The sequence below is a fragment of the Anser anser genome (assembly GCF_964211835.1).
Source record: "Anser anser genome assembly, chromosome: 11".
Classification (NCBI taxonomy): domain Eukaryota; kingdom Metazoa; phylum Chordata; class Aves; order Anseriformes; family Anatidae; genus Anser; species Anser anser.
In genome coordinates this window covers 18,560,338-18,582,562 of record NC_139732.1, presented here as the reverse complement: position 1 = coordinate 18,582,562, position 22,225 = coordinate 18,560,338, and the positions used below count along the sequence as shown (strand labels likewise).

The following is a 22,225-nucleotide window of genomic DNA, read 5'->3' as shown; positions in this document are numbered from 1 at the left end:
GGGTACGCGTGTCAAAATGCAACGCCTGCTTCTGCGCTGCAGCAGGGCTCTTGGAATGAGTGCGCTGGTAAACGGGACACAGGTATTACCTAAAAACCCGTATGTTTGTGTGCCTACTCACTGTCACAAGTTATATTAAGGTAAAATATGTTCAGGTTTCAAAAAGGTAAAAGGGCTGGAGGCAGGTGGGTAGGAGGGAGGGGTGCTCCTGCAGCTGCCTGGGTGCTTCCTGAGGTCCAGCACCCAAAAGCTGCGGGGGGTGTCACTAACTGAGCAGGGCAAAGAAGCATCAGGCCTCTTAGTCCTTGAATGGCAGGAAAGTGAGAAATTGGCACATTTGGTCAAGTTGCTGCTTTGTAGAAAATCATAGAGCATCACCTTGAAAAATATTTAATTATTTATATTATTTAATATATTTATAAAATTTATTTATATTATTTAATGTAGTGCTTGGTGATTTTTATTTATTTTTTCTTCTGTTTGATGAAGAGCTGTTAAAATCCATGCTGGGTAGCCAGATCACATATAATCAGCTGATAGCTCTCAGGGTCCCCAGGAAAAAAAGCAGACAATGCTGCAAAGACAAATTCCAATCACATTTGTTTTATAAGCAGAGATAGTTGAAGTTTCACATGTGATGGACTGAGAAACAGCACTCGAGAGATTCATACATTTTGTATTTGCTTACTGCATTTTATTGGGCACGGGTTTAAACAAAATGGGTCTTGCATCCAAAATGTAATCTGGATGTCTGTGAAGAGAAGAAGGCAGAGGAACACAAACCATTTGGGCATCCAGTTCCTTTGCCTGGGCATGCGAACACTTCTTTCTGAAATAGCAAGGTGGGCAACGTTTAGCGGTCTGTTAAATATACAGACTGATTTTTTAGGGTAATGATTCGCTGAAAGTCTGGAAAATGTGTATTTCTGATTGAGCCAGTTCTGTACGTCCCTCTTGTTCAGAATCCTGTCAGCGCTGAGACTTAAAACCCCCTCACATTAGCATCTGATGTTTCTCATTAGGCTCATAAAGAATACAAATGAAATGCATCTCTTCTGCAACTCCCCTGTCTTTTTGGGATGGCTGTAGCCCTTCCTGTTTCACTTTTTGAGACTCTTTCTATTCACATTTGGCACCTGACCCAAAACACCTCTGTTTCAGAGCATTTCGGATCAAACCCTTGCTGCCCAAAGAAGCAAGCACTGAGCTGCCATTTAAAAGTGAGTTCAAGTCTTTTATTGTTTTAGATCCAATGATAATAAAGACAAATGCATTGGATTAATAATGCTCCTACCTTGAAATTTAATTTAAAATCCCTTGTAATGTAATCACATTTGGGTGTGCCATTACCCAGATGGAGAGAAATTTGTTTTGTTGAGAAATTACTTTAGCATAAGAATGACTTGAGTTTATTAACGGGGAAAAACATGACTCCCCTCCCCAACCACTCCCCATGCATTCCAAAAATAAGAAACTCATTTCAACATGGACATTACTGGTTAAAAAATAATTACACATAATGAAATGTCATATTTCACACATACTCCCTGCAAACCACGCTTCTTAGTCTTCCCCAAAACACTGCAGGGTGTAACCAGCTCTTTCTTCCTCCTTCATGAAAAGAATATTTCACAATGGAATTGTGTGATGACAAAAAAAAATGATGCTGGAAAAGCATCACTACCCAGAGAGACATAAGGAATTGCCACAGGCCACTGCATATAATCCCACACAATATTAAGTAGTCATTGTATCTCTTTCCAAGGCTTCATTCTTCTTTTGTGACCTACAGCCTCAATGAGAGTTTTTACAGAAATAGAGAGCCATGGAACAACAAATTTGGGAACCGTGTCATTTGACAAAAAATGTTTGGCTTAGAATGTTATTCTTTTTTAATGTATCTTTCAGCTGCTGTCATTAAAATTGTTAAATAACATTAGAAACGTGTTTTGTCAATTACCTTGGGGACAAGTATAAAATATTGGGCTGTTAAATGCACGCCACAAAAAAAAAAAAAAAATAAAACTGCACAGAGCAAATGCTGCATGACGAACTTGCTTAGGTCGGTGTTTGCAGTGCTGAACATGTGGCAGCACACCTCAGCCTCTTTACGGAGCCTCTTCGCTGCGGGGACAACTCTAATTAGTTGTGATTAGATATTCACAAATCAGGGAGATGCTTTCCGTAAACGTTTGCTTGCACTTGAAAGCAGATTTCTGGTGCTGACAGTTTCACTGCAGGACCCCTTGCAAAATGCAGATGCTATAGCCACATATGCACTGTGTGTGCAGTCCACGGCGTGCAGTGAGGCCCCTTTGCCAGTCAAGTTCTGTGCTATTTCTTCAAGCAAGGCTTTGGTGGGACTTACTGATACTTATTTTGTTAAATTTATTCAGTATGTGAAGAAACGTGCACATCACCCCATGTTAAACTGAATCTCACATTAATTTTGTGCCTGAGAACAAGAATATGCAACATACACATTAATGCTAACTGGTTTCTAATTAGATATTTCTTAATATGGGAAATGCTGTATATTCATGCAGACAGGTATTACAGCTTTATGAGCTTTGGTTTGGATGGATAAAATGATTTTATTTATACAATATTCCTTTTAAAATAAATTTATAGAGACGAGATGAGCCTGTGGCACTACTAAGAAAAGAGACTGCTGAGATTATCTAATGATTATCACTGCTACAGTAGAGTGGGATAATGGTGCTAAGCTTCTGTGGCAACATTTTTGCAAATTCCAAGGATTTTTGAGGACAGCAAGAGGGAAACCAAAGGTGTTTCAGTTTTCTTTAATGCTTAAAGCTTCACCCTGAACTAAAATAGGTAGAAAAGTTGGAAGAATGAAAGGACAAAGCAGGCAGGTGAGGAACTGATTGGAAACCACAGGAGCAAAATAAAGACAGGGAAGGAGATTTGATGAAACATTTTTAATTTCTTTCCTCAAACTAAACAGTTATGTGGAAAAAAAATGCTCATTTAAATATTGAAATTTTAAAAATGTTGAACAGACTAAATTCTCTCAGTTTAATGTCCTAGCCTAATTCTGCCTATAGTTAGCAATACCTAATGGTGGCACTTATTAACCCTGGCTAATGCTTTTTTTTAGGAAATGATTTTGTAAAATTGCAGGGTATTTTATTTTTATTATTTTTGCTGGATGTCTGGGAGAGGTTATATAGCCACCCATAACCCACTCCATCCTCAAATCCAGGCATGCTTTAGATTCAGAGCTTTGAAAACCAGCTAAATTTACACCCTGCTCACTCTGGAAATAAATCTGCTCATTTAGATGAGGTCTCATTTGAAATGGCTTAGCCCAATAATTAATCATTTCATTCCCTTTATATATTTGTGGGTATTTGAAAGAAGTTTGATTAGTTAACAGTGATTACACTTCCCAACACCCTGCTAAGGAAATAATAAAATAAAACCCGTCAGGCTTTTGGAAAGGATTACCGAGGCTGAATTTGTGCTGAATTTAATGGAGACTTGCTAAGTGGCAATTATTTGTCTGCATTTAACAGGAACTCTATAATGAAATGGTTATCAGCCAGGAGTTGTACTGAGTTTGTTTTAAACCCCGTGATGGGAAGATACTCTGCAATGAGCAAAGCAGTGGTAGCTCCTGTGCTTCTCCCCAGGCACTGGCAGACACAGAGGCAGGAGGAGAGCTGCAGCATGGTTTTTATTTCCCCAGCACAGGTCCCACTGCCCCAGACCCATCCTCTGCCCAGCCCCAAGGGACAGCCAGCCTCTTCCCGCTCCGTCATTGGTGCTGGTTCAATACACACAAGAAAACAGACAAGCTCAGTTACTGATTTGTTTTTTTTTTTATAACTGCACTAAATTATTTTAAGGAGTCCTGAGTCTTAGATCTGATGGTGTTTGCCTAATCCCAAGGTTTCTGCTTGTGAGGAGCTACAGAGGGGAAAAGATTGTGTCAGTCTGAATGGATGCTGCACATCTGATGCTTATCTATATTGTGGCCACAGTGGAGGAATGTCAGAATTCAACATACCCATGCTGTTTAACCCGGTCCTATTATCACAATGACCTTAACCAGCTAGGCAGTTCACAGAGTAGGCATTAAACAGAGCATGAGATGAATTTAATGGATTACTAGGGAGTATGTTATTGCAAGGAAAAGCACCTGTGGAGCAACATATTTACCTCAGTTCCACTGAGTGAGCATGTTGAAAGTGAATTGGCACAGCCTTCTGCTTTCTGAAAGGAAGTATTTTGTCATTCTTCATGCTTTCATTAAGAGGATTTAAGGCAGAGGATGCTGAAATGGTTCAGTGTTGGCACAAAAAAAAAAAAAAGTAGATTAATAGTGAAGCTTGAAAATAGTAAAGCATCTGATTTTTGCTTTTCCATCAACAAGCCTAATAAACCAGGATGAAACTATTAACATACAAATAGACAATCTTCTGATTAAAACAGCAGCAGCCAGCCCAGCCTGAAAAAGACCTCTTCGCGCAGAAAGCAATTATGATAGTGAACGTTGTCCGATTCTTCCACTTCCACTTGCAACAAACCTAGAAAATCAAAATTTAACTAATCATAATTTTACAGAAGACACTGGTGTTATTTAAAAACTAAGATGCGCTGGATTTTTATGATCACTATTGGTATTTCAGAAGCCCCCAGATCCTCTGTAAGCTTTTACCTCTTTGAATTTCTACTCTAATAAGGGAAACTAAGCCCGTGGGGGTAAATATTGTGGGAAACCTCCCCAGAGTAAAGGCAGGAATTATCCTGTATTATGCTACTACAGTATACTTACTTTTCTTTCCTCTGTCTCCTCCACAATGGTGTTTTATAGAAAGAATATGCTTATTGGCCTAACAATTAGTGATCTACTATATAACATATCCATTCCTATAGTAAAAACAATGTTATTTCTTTACTACTAACACTACACTGTACAAAAGAGATCAGGTCCTCAGTTTCTGCAACTTGATTGACTTCAATAAGTTTACTACAGGCAAAGATCTGATTTTGTATTGGGAGTCTTTTTCTGTTGGAGTCTTTTTCAATTAGTTTTCACCTGCTGCAGACATGGATTTCAGCTCACCATCCTGAAGGGCCTTTCCATACTAGCCAGTAGGTAGATTTTTTTTTTTTTTTTTTTAAATTCATAACTTCTTAATGGTTATATTTGGTCGTATAAAAGTGGTGCTTCCAATAGTGGCATTATACTTTGACCAGGATATTTAGAAAATGCTCATTTTCTCATATATATTTATTGAGTTTCATTTAACAGTCTGCTCCCCAGTGATGATAATCTAGTGGAAAGAAGTTCCCTGATTCTAGAGTCGATCCATGACAACCAATACCACTAAACTACTTTTGCATAGAAGATATTTTGTTTTGTCACGAAATGAATCACTGGGACAGGAGAATTTTCTCTCGTGACAAAGCAAATCCTGTTTCCTGTTTACATGGACGTTTGCTCCTTGCACAAGTGATCCCAAAAGCCTGGCCAGAAGCGTGCTCGTTCCTCTGAGCCGGGAGGCTTTGCGGTAACGCTGTGCTGCCTAATTCCAGCTTAAGCAGGTGGAGTATAAGTGGTACCCAGCCCTTCCGAATTTCCTCTTGCCCCCATTCAGATGGGGTGTAAATACATGCCTAAATCCCTCCTCACTCAGTAAGGTGCAGAGGCTCACCTGTAATTTGAAGCACATGTTTAATTAAGTCCAGTTGATTTTCTAGGTGGGCATGTGCATATGGTGAGATACATTTTTTCCATGTCTTGAAAGTTAATCTATCCTGTTACTTCTGGTGGAAGGAGTCAAGCTGCATTTCTTCCAGGTGGAGGTAGGAGTTCCTGTAGAGTGTCTGAAGGGATCATTTCACCCAAAAGAAGCTCTTCTCTTGGGTGTTTTAAAAAGAAGTCTTAACACGGTAACTCCAAAATGTAGAGACCTTTTGGTACCTGTCCTAATTTCAGATATTGAGGCAAGTCTGCATTTAACATGTGAATCTGTGAGCCCATCTTTCAGTTTCCTTTTTATTTCACAAAACTTATTTTGAGCATTCCTTTCTAGCAAGGCATAAACCTAGTAAGTTCTCATTGTTTAGATGGTCTAAAACTTGATCATCATACATTATGGAAGAGTTTAGTGTTGGAGCATGGTGGGACGTGATTTCACACAGAGTTAAAAACCTAATTGGACAGCTAAAGTGGCCTCCAAATGGGCAGACGCTCCTTTGCGCTACAAAATTAGTTGCATTGGCTATCAATTGGGTGGCCTAATGATGTAGCCAGGCAGCCCAGGGTTTTCATTTGTGAGTAATATTAATTGTGGGTGTTAACTGAAGAGAGAAGAAGTGATGAAGTTACCACTCAGTACTTGGATGAAATGCTTTCTAAAGTAAACTCCAAAATGCCTTTATGTCATTTGAGTTGAGTGGTATAAAACATTAAGGTGGAAAATGTTTGGCGGGTCCCAGACCTGGTGGTTAATCGTGCATCCCATGAGTGCCAGCTTCCGCTGCAAACACTGCGAGGGAAAAAGCTGAAGCTGTGTGTAAAGAGTATTTCTAGGTAAATGTACAGCATTCAGTGGTGAGGTTGTGCATTTCTCTAGATATCATTTGAAATAACTTATCTGTTGTTCATATTCTTGTTTTGGTTTTAGTTACCAATGTAACACCTTTACAAGTAAACAAAATTTCAGCACTGCACTGAACACTGTGTGTTCTTGAAAAAAAAAATGTAGAAATGCCCACAGATTATTGTTCTCCTTGATTTTGGTTTTCAAGCACTGTATTCTGGCTCACTGCTCCTAAGTCTGGAGTAAATGGGCTGGGCGAGCAGCATTCAGATCTCAGTTCAATATGCAAGGCAAATAAATTATGCAATTATCTGATACAGTCACAGAGTAACATCATATGGAAACTAATGGTTCTAAATCAAGACCACATGTTTTTAAGAGGATTATGAAGCTAAGTGATATGCAGCTAAATGTCATCTATTTGCAAAGAATTGAGGAATTAAAAAAAAATCCTTTTGAAGATTCTAGTGAATATAGTAATTGTAAAAACACTTGCCAGGATTTTTCTAAGGTCAATGTCAAAAAGTCTGAAATTCAGACAGAAATGACTGTTCCTGACAATCCTTTCTGAATGGGATTCCTGATTGCCCTTCACTGGGGTCTGATGACTTCCCCATGGAAAACTGGACATCTGAACTGATGATTTCGAGTAGTGGGTGACCCCACAAATTTTCAGATCTTTAGATTTTTTTTTTATGTATATAAATTCTATTAAAATGGACCATTCTGTATTCTCCAAGACTTAAAATCTAAAATTCTCTGAGATGCTTTCTGCATCTTTCAGCTCTATTTTTTTTTAAGAAGTACATTTATTGTATCCAATGCCCTATGTTTGCAGTGCATTGACAAAAGACCTTCATATTTTCCCTGCCTAGATACTGAGCAGAGTTCTTTAGCTCACGTCTGTCACTGAGGACTACATGTGGTTGCTAAGCCTCCGCTATCACACAAAAGGGTGGAGACAGGGTAGCAGTTTTCTCTGGGAGAGAGACAGATAGATGATCATGCCAAGTCGCACAGAAGTATTGGCAATGGCTTTCTTGGGGAGAGATTGAGACAGCTTTTGACAGGAGCCAACACCCATTTTCAGATTAAAAACGTTCATCCCACCAGCTAGCTCCCCAGTCTCTTCTCCAGCAGACACTGGTCTGGGAAAACACCCACTGCTGCGTGTCTGAGGCCAGGGGAGATCCTGTGACTTGCTTTGCGGTTCGTAGATCTGCAGTACCCACCCTGCTTCTGCTCAGGCTCTCTTTTTATTGCATTTTTGCCTGCATGTACACTATTACAAACAGCCAGTTGGCTACATTTAAATGTAAGAATATGTTGAAGCAGGTTTCTGCCTGCTAGTTGTCTCCTTTATGAATGTGCCATTTGTCTCAGTACCAGTCTGGTCTTTGTTTTATATCGTCTCACCCTTTGCTGTTTGCCATGCCCCGCTCACAGGTGCCAGGACCCCAACTGAGCTCACAGCTCTTCGGATTGATGTAGGAGGGACGAGAGACTCTGTGGTCAGTACGTGCATGTACTTTTAGCTGTAATCTGGCCCAAAGTAATTCTGTTTGACTTATGTTCTTCTTTCAAGAGTGTATTTAGACTAGCTATAGTTTGGGTGCTAGCTTACATAAGTCCTGTTCTCTGGTTTGGATTTTGGTGCTGGTATATAAACCTACTTATTCAGTTAACTTGCTCAACTGAATCAAAATAATTTGGGTAGGTTTGGTATAGAGACCTGAAACACTTAGCCAGAAGGAGGAAATTCCCAAATCATTTAAAATCTCATCGACTGAAGCAACCAAATAATATATCAAATTTAAACTTGTGTATAAAAGACACTAAAGATCCTTATAGCTAAGTCATTAAAGTACATTTTAAGACTGAAAATGGGAGAGTATTTCCAAATGCGCATTTCAAAATAGACATTACGGGATTGCCAGAGACTTTTGGAAATCAAGGAGATAGCAGTATCTTCCATTTAGATAACATAGAAAACGAGTGCTGCAAGTTCTGGAAGGACCATGGAGCACAGGGATGGGGATCAGGAAGCAGAGGTAAGGAAGGGCGGTTTGTAGGCTTTATTGTGTCCCAAGACTCCGCATCCTATTTTCTATGCTAAAGGAACACGCCGTGTTGGTTTTCTGCAATAAGCAGGATATTGTTTAGGTCCTTTTCCAACAAAGTATTATCAAGTTCATTTTTTTGTTTTGCTTTTAATAGAGGGCAACAGAAACAAAGTTCAGATCACCATATGCAGATGTTACAGGGACACACATGTACAAGATAAGGTGCTTCCTACCACAGGAAGGCTATTTTAACTGTTAGTTTTTAAGCTGATATTTACGAAGGAAGGAAAGTCAAAGGCGACAATAATTAATGTCATCATTACGGTCCAGATTTTCGAAGGAACACAGTGGGATTAGGAGCTCAATTCCTTCAATTTTCCAGTAGACTTTAGCACAAAATTAGGCAGCATTTAAAAGACAATGAGTGCCAAAATCTAGGACTTTTTTTTTTTTTTTAATGGAATCTATGCTCTGTTCAAATGTATGGATTACAAATGGAAAAGAGCATTAACAAAAGGGAAGGTAAAGTCAGAGACCTCACCATCTTTCCCACATTAATGGTTCTCAGCAGAACATGCTGAGCTTTGTGACTTTTTCTTTATCATTAAAACAGTTTTTGTTATTTGCTGAATGGTTAAAATTTCTTTTCCTGGATAATTTAGGGAGGTAGCTGTTCATCATATGGAATGATAAAAAAAAAAAAAAAAGGCAGCAAAAGTCTTTTCAATTGGGTTAGTTTGCAGCCCTATAGAGCCACGCTTCATGAGTTTATTTGCATCGTCAGTAGAATCTAAAGTAATTTAATTCATGGTAGGGAACGCATGTTAATGACTCCACTTGGTGGTTAAAGGTAGTGTGCGCCTCCCTTCTTACTCAGTGCTTCTGGTCTGGAAGCAGGTCAGTAGATCAAAAATACATGCTATTTCATGGGCGGTAAAGACCCTATGGTGCCTATGTGATTCTTCAGAGATGCTTTTACACATCACAAAAACTACCAGTATGTTTACCAACTCGAAGGCTAAATTAATATCATCAAGAGCTAGCTATACACCCACCCAGCTGCTGGTGGGACAGGAAGGGAGGGAGCTCTGTTGTCAGTCGAACAGCGTTCATGCTTTCATAACTTCCTCCCTTTTTGGCTTGTTCTCATTCCTGGCCTACACAGGCTTGAAAAACTGTATAAAGGAAGCAAAAGAAAAGGTATTTCAAAGAATGAAATAAGAATTGTAAAGATCTTTGAGTAACTAGTGTTTTCAAACTGGGTTAAAGCAGACTTACAGTAATCTGACATGATGTAATCCTAGTGAAGTTGCAGGAAAGCAGAAATTAAGTATTTATTTGGGGTATTACAGTGTCTCGTATAAGATATTGTTAAGTACTGTCAGTAACTCATTATATATTTATTTAAAAAAATAAGAACTTAAAAGAAAAAAGAAGTTTCAGATTAGAATGCGGTCGCTGTACATGCATTATACATGCTTCTCCTTCTGTTCCACTAATGGATCCTGACTGCCAGAACAGCGAAACGAACCATTGAAATTAGCGGAACTAAGACCCAGATCTATTAGAAATTTTCATTTGCCTCCAGTGTAGAATTTCAGACAGATCCCTGATTTCTGTGAAGCATTCCCAAACTATCATAGATATGCTGTTAAATAAGCTTTCTGTCAAAGGGAACGGGTGGAAGTCACTGAATCTTCTGATTCCTAATGGCCAGACACCAAAGACATAAAAAACAAAGGATGAAGCATCTCTAGTGGCATGTCATTAATGCTGGTGGCAAGTTGAGGAAGTACTGGGGAAAGAAACGTCAATAGCAGAAGAGGCTGAGATAAATGAAGCAGTAGTCATCAGCATGGAAATGCCACCTTAATTATACCAGGTCCTAAAAGAGCTAAGTCAAGGCAGATTTATAGTACTGAAAGTTAAAACTAAGAAGCACAAGCCACCCATCCAGGCTTCACTACCAAGCAGGACAATATGAAGTGCAGTTCTCAGGTCTGTTAGGTGTAGGCTGTATTGCAAGTCATAGCTGGAAGATAATAAATACCTCTCGCCTTTCAGTCCTTGATGGTCTCGCACTGCTGCGAGAGTCACCATTGCACAAATCTACAAGTTCTAAGCTAAGATCAGAGATGGAGTATTATTGCAGGTGAAAACGTCTTTATGGATCATCAGAGAAGTAAAATATGCAACATAATTCATTGGCTACAACATTCACCCTCTGAAGGGGAAAAATGTTGGTGAAAATGTCATTAAAATACACTGCAGAATGGTCAACAGTCAGATCTTCAATACAGAGAACTTATCAGAAAAACCTCCAGTATTAAATTCTGCTTCCTTTTTAATGCTGCCCAAGCATGCTGTGCTTTTGCCAAAATAATGGAAGTCAAAGCCTTTACTGGGAATTTCCATACTTCTGTGGCTTTAAGTTATATCCATTTTTTTTTTTTTTTTTTTTGTCATGGGAAGTTTTAGTGCCTGGAAAATTTGAGACACTAAAGGAACCCAAAAAAATGTATATACCGGGGAGGGGTTTGGGCTTCTTCTGAATCCCGGTCAGACTCTGGAAAACAGAACCAAACCTCAGAACCAAAAATTCCTTCATGATTTTTCAACATTTCTGCTAATGCCGAGTTCCAGGGTCTGGTTTACATTGGGAAACCTTGACTTCTGGCTCTGAAGGGTTCAATTAGTCAAAATGGTTGGCAGATGGAAAAAATAATTAAGTTCCATCCACTGTTTTGTACAATAAAAATAGACTGAAGACACAATGGCCTTACCTTGAACTTTGCAGGCCTACGTCACATAATGATAAAGAGGGAGTCAGCTCTTAAAACCTGGATTATCTACCAGCACACGTACGGAGTGCCAAGCTGGGCTGCGAGGCGGAGATGCACCACAACCTTGCAGGCTGTGCGCATGATTATTAATTTAATGATTTTAGCTCAGATTGAAGATGTAAATTCTAGCAATGAGAAATAGCTTCACATGGATATTATGAGATTACCAAAACCTCACAGTAGTAGTAATAACAGTAATCATCTGTTATTTGAAGAGATGCTGAAATCCATGGAAATTTTAAAATATTATTCTTAGAAGTCTTTCTCCTAGATGTTTTGTCTTTCCTGAAAGTGATGGAAAAGCAGATTGATAACACTTTTGATAAATAAATTGTTTTTATTTTATGCTTAAATACAGACTTAGATACCTAGCTTTAAGAACTCAACTTTGACAATACAGTTGTGGAGCAGAAACATAACCTATGCCCTATGTTTCTTATAAAAAAGATTTGTACTCCAAGTATCCCATAAGATAGGTGGGGCAAAGAATGATACTCGATGTTATGCAGCTGGTCATTTTGAATGATGAATATATTCACAACGACATGTAAAGAAATAGCCAGGCATGGAAAGAAAATTCGTAAATTGGGAAGTGTGACTTCCCACTGCAAATGATTTATTACGAAATAAGTGAAAATTTCATGGTCAAATTGATGTTCCAAGTAATAAATGATATAACAAAAGTGGACAAATTGTCCACCATTGTCAGTAGTAGTACTTGACAGTATAGGACACATGGGCTAAATCTCTGAGTATAGAATGAAATTCCCAGCTGGTGGGAATTAATAGACCACAGCTGAGGTTCTAGATAGTAATATTAATAAACTTTTCTAGGAAGTGTAAGAGCTCTGCATATCCGTGCTTGCACATCTATAGTTTTATATTCATTCTTGGCTGTTGCTCTATTTTATATGCATCTGAATATTTAACATGTAAAGAAGTGGAGGAACAAATTGCATTGCTCTCAGTGCAAGTCTGATCAAGCTCTGAAAGGTGAAGTAAGTCTGCTTCCTACTGCTCTTGTCCTTCCTTCTATTCCCTAAACATCTGCCAGAAATTCTTTGATTTTCATCTCTTTCACCGTGTTTTTTTTTCTCTCTTGTTTCCCTACCTGAGCCTGCCCTGCCCCAGTGGGGCACTAGCCCCCAGTACCACCACACGTGCCTTCTCCAAGGCTTTGCTATGTCCTTGAGCAGCGTTGCTGATCCAGGGTGAGGATGGGCGTACATGGGGTGGCTCCTGACATGTATTATGAAGTGTTGTGGTCATGCTCATGTGGTTGAACCACGGGACTGGTGCCACATTTCAGAGAAGTGACGTTCACCTTTGCAATTGCTCCGATGGTTTGGACTCCCCGGAGTGCAGAGCAGATGGCCCCCACCTTTATCTTCAGGGACCATCTCATATTTATTCATGGTGGTAGTGCAGAAAAGCCACTGAATCCATCCCAACTTGTATGGTATTTAGAGGGATAAAGACGTTGTACTAAGCCTGGGAATCATTAGGTGGCTGCCTTGCAGCCAAGGGTGTTTGAACGGGGCTCTGATTTCCAGCTGGCAAAAGGAGGATAATCTTTTTCTCCTTCAACTGCTGAGGCTGTCAGCAGCAACCTTGCTGAACTACCTCATAGTTCTTGAGGGTTGTGTGATAGCGGAGTGGATGTCCTGTTCAATGAACCCTAAAAATGTCTTTGACATGGGGTGGGTGTCTGTACAAATTCAGAGCCTGCTTTTTAGTGCTTATCATGGTTTGGGTCAAAGTGCTGGATGTGTCTGACAGTCTCCTTGTGGGATACAGTGGTGGATCCTAGCATTTAAAGTAGAAGGTGTCAAGGATAGAGGGTCTTAAGAGACAGAATTTTTCATTTGGATCATAATGTAAATTCACTCCACCTGAGCCTCCAAGTGAGCCTTCAGAGCCCTGATTTCTCTAACCTCTCAGGGGCCAAGCTCCTGGGCTCAGCCTGGCCTAACACACATGCTTCTGACTTGACACAGCTGTCCAAGAGACCAGGAAAAATCAATGAATATGCTGTGTTAAACCCAGGGAGGATTATCAGAAGGGATGTGCTAATGAATTCCATGCGATATGCTGCAGCAGGCCAGTCTTACAGAGAGCGTGGACGTACAGAAATAAGTCAGGAGGAAACCTGCCTTGGCCTGATCCCTGAGCAGGCTGTTACTCAGAGGAAGGGCTATTCCCTGTGATGCCGCTAACATCACCAGCTTGGCGTGAGGTGTGGTACCCTGCCCTGCAAAGGCACAGCCTGTGCCGTGCACATCAGAGCAGGCAGTACATCTTGTTGTCTGCTGCGACTCATAAGGTAGAGGCTTTGATGTATGTCCAGGATCTGGCCACTGTGATGCAAGATGCACTGCAAAACCTGCTTTTCAGGCAGCACATCCGTAACTATGGGATCTTTGCACACAAAATCTTGTCCATCAGGAAGCCTGGATTGATGATTGATCCTAGGGATTTCCTTAAGAGGAGTTCCTTCTCCTAGAATTGACACTAGTGGCCTCCACCTTCTGGGAAGCTTGAAGCTGCCTCACACTTGGTTGCATGAATAACCAAGGCAAAGACTTTGGGGTTCGTTTAAAAGCAGTTCAGTTCCAGCATCAGGTTTCCCATAGAAAATATTAAAATGCCTTTATGCATGATGTTTTGTAATTGAATTGAATCGTAATACCCCATTTACTAAATATACCGCACTGAAAGCCTCTAGGTTTTCCCTAGTAAAGTTGCTATGCCAGCTGGTGATGAGAAACTGTTGTGATAGTTTTTCTACTTTTCTCACCCACTTTCTTGTAACTCACTATCCTCAGCTTTATTTCTTTTTCACTAGTCTGTTTCCAGCTCTTCTCTTTGGCAATGGTTGCTCTCCCATGCCTATGTGCCTGCATGCACACACACAGGCTGAGGCAGGTGCTTGTAATCTGACTTCACAATTCACCCCTCTCCCTTGCTAATTGTAAGAAAAGAGGGAAGGAGGATTGAAAACAAAAGTGTTACACAGAGACGAATGAGGCAGAAATAGAAATTCGAGGATATGCTGGTTGTAAGGGATGCCCAAAAATTTCCTTCTGGAATACCGAGTCTCTTTTCTAGTACTTTGCTTTGCTGCTCTCCTTTCAGCTGTTCAGGCCAGGTTGCTTGGTAGACTTACTGCCAAATGCTATTATAACCGAGCTGCTCTGATCTTTAGCCAAATCTTAGGAAAGAAGTGGGTGTGCTGAAGCACTGGTGAGCCAGTGAGAGAACACTTCACCGTGGCTGGAATGGCAAACGTGACTGTACAGATGAGAGCTGCTGCAGTAGGGCTACGCCACTACCAGGGGTCTAATTTCAGCTGCTACATGCAGGGAACAGCAAACCTGAATGTCTAGAACATATGATGGTGCCACCTACAGCAACACACGACATGGGTAACATGAACAACGTCTTTGAAAGTATTCCTCTGCCTCTTTGGGTACCCAAGACAGTTGTTCAGGCTTTGCTGACATGACCCCAGGCTGTGCTGACTCCATGCAGATCCCAGGTAGGAATAAGTGAGGCTGTACTGAAACTCGTGCCCATGCTGTCCTGGCAAGGAATCATCCAGCAGCTGGGAAGGCTCCTGTCCACTTGTGGGCTTGGGGTGGGCTTTGTGGCTGTGCCTGGCCAGCTTTGGGCAAGGGCAGCTGGAAATGTGTGGAAGGAAATGAGGAAGGCAGACCTGGGAGCGCAAGGGCTTTCTGAGTTCATCCCGCTACAGCACATGAATGGAGGGCTGAAAATCCATTTAAACATATTAATCTCTGCAAGACCTTGCTCCATTTGAGTTATTAAAAACAAAGTCCAAGCAAAAGAAAAACAAAAACAAACAAACAAACAAACAAAACCCCCACAACATTAAACATCTATTCACAAATGCAGTGAGCTTGCTGGTTCCCCAATCTTGCACTGACTCCATGCCATACATCTCTAGTAAGAGTGACTCTATTTGGTTAGCAGATGCGCTGAAGTCATGCAGAGTTCAAATATACTGTACCCATCAGGATGCAAATCCTAAATTTCATTTGCATTGTCATGTTGTAAGGATGTTATGTGCAGGTCGGGATTCTGTCTCCCCCCCAAGCCCTTTCAAATGTGTTTATTCACGTTGTTTATTTTCATTTCCCAGTTTCCACATGTCCCTCAGTCAGATTTTCTGTTAGCAAGACTGAGAGACGAATAACATATGTTACCCCACAACTGACCTTGAAGGGGAACTGAAGAAACCATCTTCCCTAGGGCTGAGATGTAATTCAGACACGAGCGTGCTTGATAGAGGTCCTTTCCTGCAAAGACACTGCCAACTGCATTGCAAGCCCTCGAAGCATTTCTGCCTGTATCAATTGCAAAGCGTGCACCGCGTACCAGGGGGATGGTGAAGATTTAGCCTTCTGTGCCATCACTCCCTCAGCTCTCATAAGCAAGACAAACAAATTCTTTGTGTCTCAGAAGAATCAGATAATTCAGCCAACTCCTCGCAGTCCTGGCTTTTCACCTGGGGGAGCAGGCTTGCTGATCCTGCCCAGGTTAAAACGACTGAAAATCAATTTGATTTGACAGCTGCGGGGAAAAAAAAAAAAGGATGCTCAAACTCTTGAGCAACAAAGGCTCTTCAAGCTGTTACAAAATGAAACACAAAAAGAAGCTGTTGTCTATGATCTTCCTACAGGATTTTGATTCATGGCAGTCTGGCCAGATCCAGTCCCATCTGATATGGCTGCTTCCTTGCACACCGTTCTTGGGAAGAAGCAGCCCTCAAGAAGGACCATCGTCCTTCCCCCATTCCCTTGTGCATGGCCAAGCCAGGTATGTCAGGCAGAGGGTGGGTGCTTCCACGTGGCCTTCGCCTGATGTTTTAGTCTGGCCAACAACCCTGCAGCCTGATTTGGAGATCCTGCTCTGCTGCCCAGCTCATTTTACCTTTGAAACAGCAAAACGTGGGTGCCCTCATCCACGGAGGCAGGCTCCAGAGGTTGTCTGTGGAGGAGCTTTGTGGGTGTACAAACAAGTAGGTTAATTTTGTAGTTGTTGCAGGAAAGAACATGATTAAAAAATTAAAAAGCCAGCAATCTCTTATGAGGAGCAAAACTGTGTGTTGTTTGCAAATATAACCCCAGTCTGAGAACTGGGGATACTGGGGGATGAAATGGAGGTGGTGTAAGAGCTGGTGCAGAACTGGAGATTGACCCCAGGGCTCTCTGCTGGAAGCTCCACTTTTTTGCCACCTTTTGCCCCATGGACATCAGCCTTCCTGGTCCTGCCACCCCACATTGACCCCAGGAGCTCCTGTAATTTGCTCCCTTTTTTTCCAGTGTCTTCAGCCGGTGGTCAAGCTACATCCATGGTTCATTTCTTTACCTGGGGAACATGATTGTTCTGTTTCCTACAATAATTCAGAATTGAATTATTTATTTGCCTCAAGGGACAGGCACTTGGGAAAGAGGCAGTCCATGCGAGCAGGTTTCATAGCCTTCCTTATTAGCTTTGTGTCACCAGCCTGGGAAATTTCAAATCAACACAGAGCTAAAACACAGAAAGGAGATAAATGCCACATTCAGTGTGACTTGCCAGTTCTGACACACAGAAACACCAAACACGTACCCAGTACCAGACAAATCCCAGAGTCACGCAAATTGGAATCCACAAACCTGCCTCCCTACTTATCGCTTAGTAACAACTTCATATAAATTTTCCTGTGTAATTAAAATGTCTTTCCTGAGCCAAAAATGAAATTTTCTTTACAGCAGGCAAGCCTTACATAAAATTAGTTTTCTCTCTAGTTTCTGTCAGTTGAATGAATTTAAAAAAAAAATTTTTTTTTGAAGAAACCCATTTGGGGAGGTAGCAGATTTCTTATCCTAGTATTTTAGGTTAGCATGGAAGGAGAAAAGTAAACTGTGCATAGATTGCAGCTGGCCTGGTATCAGCTGGGGAGCTGGATGTGGTGGATGTTTCCATAGGTTTATGGGTACCAATTATTGCTGACACTGTATGTAGGCGAAATATTGCTATGAAGCTTTTACCAAAAATAAAATAAAATAAAAGTTAATGCTCACAGCAGCCCAGTAATACCTCCTGTTAGGACATCTATTTTGAGGAGAGGTGAGAAGGGTCATGTACAAATTTTCTTCATATTTTTAAACTGTGGCTGCTGATTTTGGCTGCTTTCACTTCTTCCAGCTCACCAACGACTCTTGCCCTTCAGCGGTGCTCAGCAGCTCCTGGGAGATGTGGAGCTTTTGACAGGCATTGCTCTTGGCCAGTTTGGTGTTCAGCAATCCTCCCCTTGCTCCTTACCCTCTCCATCTTCTTCCACCCAAGTAAATGTATAGTTTAGTAGCCACTTTTGAAAATGTACGTTCTGCTGTCTCTCAGATGTGTCAATGGGCTCACAGGCGTTACAGGTCAGGACGTCTATCACCACCCTAAAATGGCCCTATTGGCAGAGGAGCAGCGCTCAGAAAATAACACTTTGAACCTGTCAAGTCTGATTTACGGAAAGCTTCCATGATTTAGAAAAGCAAAAAGCAACGATTGCTTTCTACTCCACCCTAATTTTAATTATAAAAAATGCTAGTATAGTTTTCCATTTGACATCCCTCTAAAGGAAATCACTAGCATTGGAGTAAATCTTCCAAATAAACATATTTCTCAGACATAAACATGGTAAATCTCTTCTTTTGAGAAAGACATAAAGAATGGTTAACTTAAAATATGCATATAATAACATTACCCACAGCTTCTCATGTTTAAAAAGATTCCATATGCAGGGAAAACCCATAAAATAAAACCCAAGAAATGCTGCATCCTCTTTCTATTAATTTGAAACAGTCACTTAATGGGAAAAAGGAAAAAAAAAAAAGAGAAAAAGAAAATTGGTGGAACAGAATTATTTTATTTTTTTCTTAGAAAATCCCAAACAAATCAGTAACTCCAACATTCCAATCTCTTCATCCTGTTTTTAGTGGTGTATTAATATGTAAACTCAATACTTGTGTTGAAAAATAGCTTTGGGTAAGGAAAAATGGTAGCAAATTCCAGGGTGGCCTTGCTAGCATTTTTGATTGAAAAAAACTTGGAAAAATGTTGTTGTTTTAGGATGATGAGAAGTGCTGCCATCTTTTGTGGTTTACCCAGGATTGTCCCAAGTTCGACTGTTGTCTCTGGTTTGGTTTAAAATCTAAAAAGGGGCCAACAACTGCGGCTCCCTGTCTCCCCCAGGTCCCCCACTCTTTCCCCACGTTTAGATGAGGGATTGACTTTAAAACAGGCTCACCGAAGCAGCTCCCTGCTTAAATCCTATACATAAACCAGCCTGCTTTTCTTGCTGGAAGAGTTTGTGTCTCCAGAAAGCTCTGGTCCTTGTTGTGGGCGGAGATGGACTAAGCTGGCGATTAAGACTGGGATTTGGGCTGGTTTCGCCTTCGACTTGATTTAGGAATTTCAGCAAGTCGCTGTCACCCCCTTGCCTTCCTTCTGCCCCCCCTGTGCCTCCTGGCAGGAGGGTGCTGGCCTGCAGGTGCTGATGGCTCCCTGATGGGCACCAAACGCCCAAGGAGCGGAGCAGGGCTCAGGACCACACACACCCCATGCACAGTCCCCACAATTAAATAGGGCTTGGGGGGGGGTTCCCGAGCCCAAAGGCAGACAAGGGGGTGCGTTCCCAGTCCGTACACCCCAATTCCTCCTCGGGCAGTGCAGCCGTGGAGGGGTTAAAGCGGGCCGGGCCTGCGGCTCCCAGCTGCGTGCACTGGCGGCCTGCACTGCCAGGGGAGCTGGGCCGGGCCAGCTGCGCCGAATTAAGTAATTCCCCCCAGTCAGCGAGAAAAGGGCTGTGTCTCTAGCACTGGGATTAGCACTGGGGGGAGTTCGGTTTTTATGGTAGGGAAGGAGGTGGAAAAAAAAAAAAAAAGCAACAACCCTGCCTTTGCCTGATTCCTCACTTTCGCTGCGGCTTGGGAGGGTTTAGGCTGCGCAAAAGCCGCCCGGAGAGGAGCTCTCTTGGCAGTGGGGTGAAGAGAAGCCCGACCCGCTGACTTCTCCGGTTAGCATCCCGGCTGGGGAGATGCTCGTTTCGCCCAAAAGCTTGGGTGAGGCAGTCAGCTGGAGTTCAAGATCCAGGGACTTAATGTCCCATGACTGAGCGTAGCTTGTTTGACCTGTAGCGCAGATCTAGAGCGTAAGGAGCAGAAGTATTTTTATGGTATGTGCTGAGCCTGCTCTCCCTGACTGAAACACCTCCTGGAAAATGAATAATTGAACATACATGTGACTATGTATAGCCCATTCTTCAAACACAACCTGAAATGGGGCAGAATATCCTCCAAGTTCCTAGGCTTTTTCTCCTGCTAACCGCATAGGATTGGCTATAAAATCTATAGGGACAATGCTTTATAGCAAGGAGAAGTCGTTTCAGCCCACGCTCCTGAGCAGTGGTCTTCAATTGTGAATTTTTTAAGCTAAGTGGTGTGCTGAATTTCTGCCTTCTATCTGAGCTAGAGTAGAAGGAAAAAACAAATAAATTCTGATTTTTTTTCATTTACCGAGCCACGCTGCTCCCTGCTAAAATCAAGAGACGTTACTGTTGGCACAGCAGGCTTAAACTCACTACTGTGTTTTGCATCTTTTAATAAAGGAAGAAAGTGATTGAATGAGATTGTCTATTAGTTGCCTTGGATCAGCAGTTTCTTCTTTGTAGTGATGCAACAGATTGTTTTCCGAATAATACAGTAAGAATAGGCTCAGCGTGCAAAGCCCTGTAAACCATCTGAAGAAAAAGCTGTGGCCTTTTTTTCCCTGCTTGCTTCCAAGCCAGTAGCTGCTTCTAATATTCCTGTATCCAATATGAGCACAGTGCTGTGCCTAGCACACATCTAATGTTTGTCAAGGGCTCTAATTGTTTGTTAGGAGAAAGGGACGTTGAGGAGAGCAGAGGGGAAACAATACAGGAGGAGGGATAGTCTTGTGAGGAACTGCCTGGGCTGTGTTTTGGGGCAGTTTGGTTCATTTCCTGGCTCTGCTATGTCCTTCTCACGTGATCTTGGGAAAGTCTCCTAATCTGCTTCTCAGTGCAGTAAGAGGCACCGTCTTGTCTCTTGTACATAGTATGTGTCAAGTAAATACCTATAGTCTGTGCTAATATATACCTATAGAGTGTAGTAAGGTGATAAAGCAAGAACCGATTCTGTAAACAGTTGTGATGCCCAGGGCACAGGGTCCTGGTTTCACAGCACATCAGTTACATAGCAAAGCCCAAATGAATTCTGCCCTTCTAATTCGTGACAATGTTCATTTTCTGAATGCTGACTTTGGGTAGATGCTTATTTTTAGCTTGTATATGAGTGTGCACCAGAATGAAAGGGGAGGCTTTCCCACACCAAGCATTTTGTTTTCCATATAAATGCCTGTCGCATAATATTACGGACAAGTAAAGGCTTCTTACTGCTCATAAGGTGTTATGGTAATCCTTCACGGAGTCCTTTTAATGAATAAACTAGGAATGCTTCATGAGTCGTTTATTAAGGGTTAATGATGTATCTTCTCTCTTTGGCATCATTCCCAGCCTAAATCAAGCCTGCTTCATCTCATATGGATATGAAAGACAAACTGTACAGATTGAAAACATCTGTATACTGAGTGAATGAACCACATGGCAGCAGTGTCATGCAGAGATTTACTTAAAACTGTCCCCTTTTGTTTGACTTTAGAGGAACAGCACAAATAAATACAGTAGGTTCTGTTTAAACAAAGAGGACTCTGATCAATAGAGGTTTGTATAGCTTACGACCTTCAACTATAAACAAAAAATTGGGGTAAACCCCACATGTCTCAGGTCAATTGCCATCTTATTTACTTTATTACACCACTAATGTTCTAATCTGTCTTACATATGAAATGCTTTTCACAAGCAGCCTTACTTTGCTTCTCCATTTTTGCCAGAGATAAAAGGAAAGTTGTGTTTGCTGTTCAGAGCAACCTGTGAGTGTGGCTCTGAGGGTGCTGTGAATTTTGCGTATCGGTGTAAGCAGAGGTCAGACACACCAGTTCAGGCAGATTTCGAATTCCAGTAGATTTTGGTTGAGGTTTCCAGTAGCTTTCTGTGTTTTGGGAGGGGGGGTTCAAGCATCCACAAAGAAAATCAAAATGGTTTGTGGCTCACCATAACCAAAGCTGTGCACAAGAAACAGAGGAGAGGCAGTGCTAGATAGAAAGTGCTAACTCTGTTCGGTCTGCAAGCAGAGGTTATCCCTTCTGCACAGACACTTGAAAACATTTGCAAATATCTGCTAGAGACTGACCCTAACTGTGAGTTTTTATTATTATTTTTGTTACTGTCTCCCAGCAAGATTAAGTAATTCCAAATACTGAGGGGATGACTCTCCTGCATGTGTTCTGTCCTCATATCTCCACATAACTAACATAAATTGTAATTATTTTGTTTTCTGGCACATTTTATAATTTTCTAGAGGGGGGAGGCTATCACCATATCTTGTTTCTGGCCATCTTTTTCTTCCCTGTCTAACTTTTAATCCATGTGGTTGATGTTAACAGAAGACAAAAAAGGGGAAATTGTGGGGAAGATTTGCATATACAAGTTCATGAAAACAGGCAGCAAGGAAGAGAAGGGCCCCAGCCATGCCTTCCCCAATGGATACCACTACAACATGAGCCCTTGCCAGGCAGAGGTGCCAGTCTAGGTACACGAAGCCAC

General features: G+C 41.5%; 1 long non-coding RNA gene across 1 annotated transcript; it reads right to left on the bottom strand.

Annotated features, from left to right (window-relative positions):
* Positions 1 to 9,827: 9,827 nt before the first annotated feature.
* On the bottom strand, positions 9,828 to 16,313 carry LOC310905411. Its single transcript, XR_014589024.1, has 3 exons — positions 15,880 to 16,313; positions 15,720 to 15,800; positions 9,828 to 15,250 (listed from the first exon to the last, which is right to left on the bottom strand). It is a non-coding gene; the product is annotated as an uncharacterized lncRNA (long non-coding RNA).
* Positions 16,314 to 22,225: the final 5,912 nt, after the last annotated feature.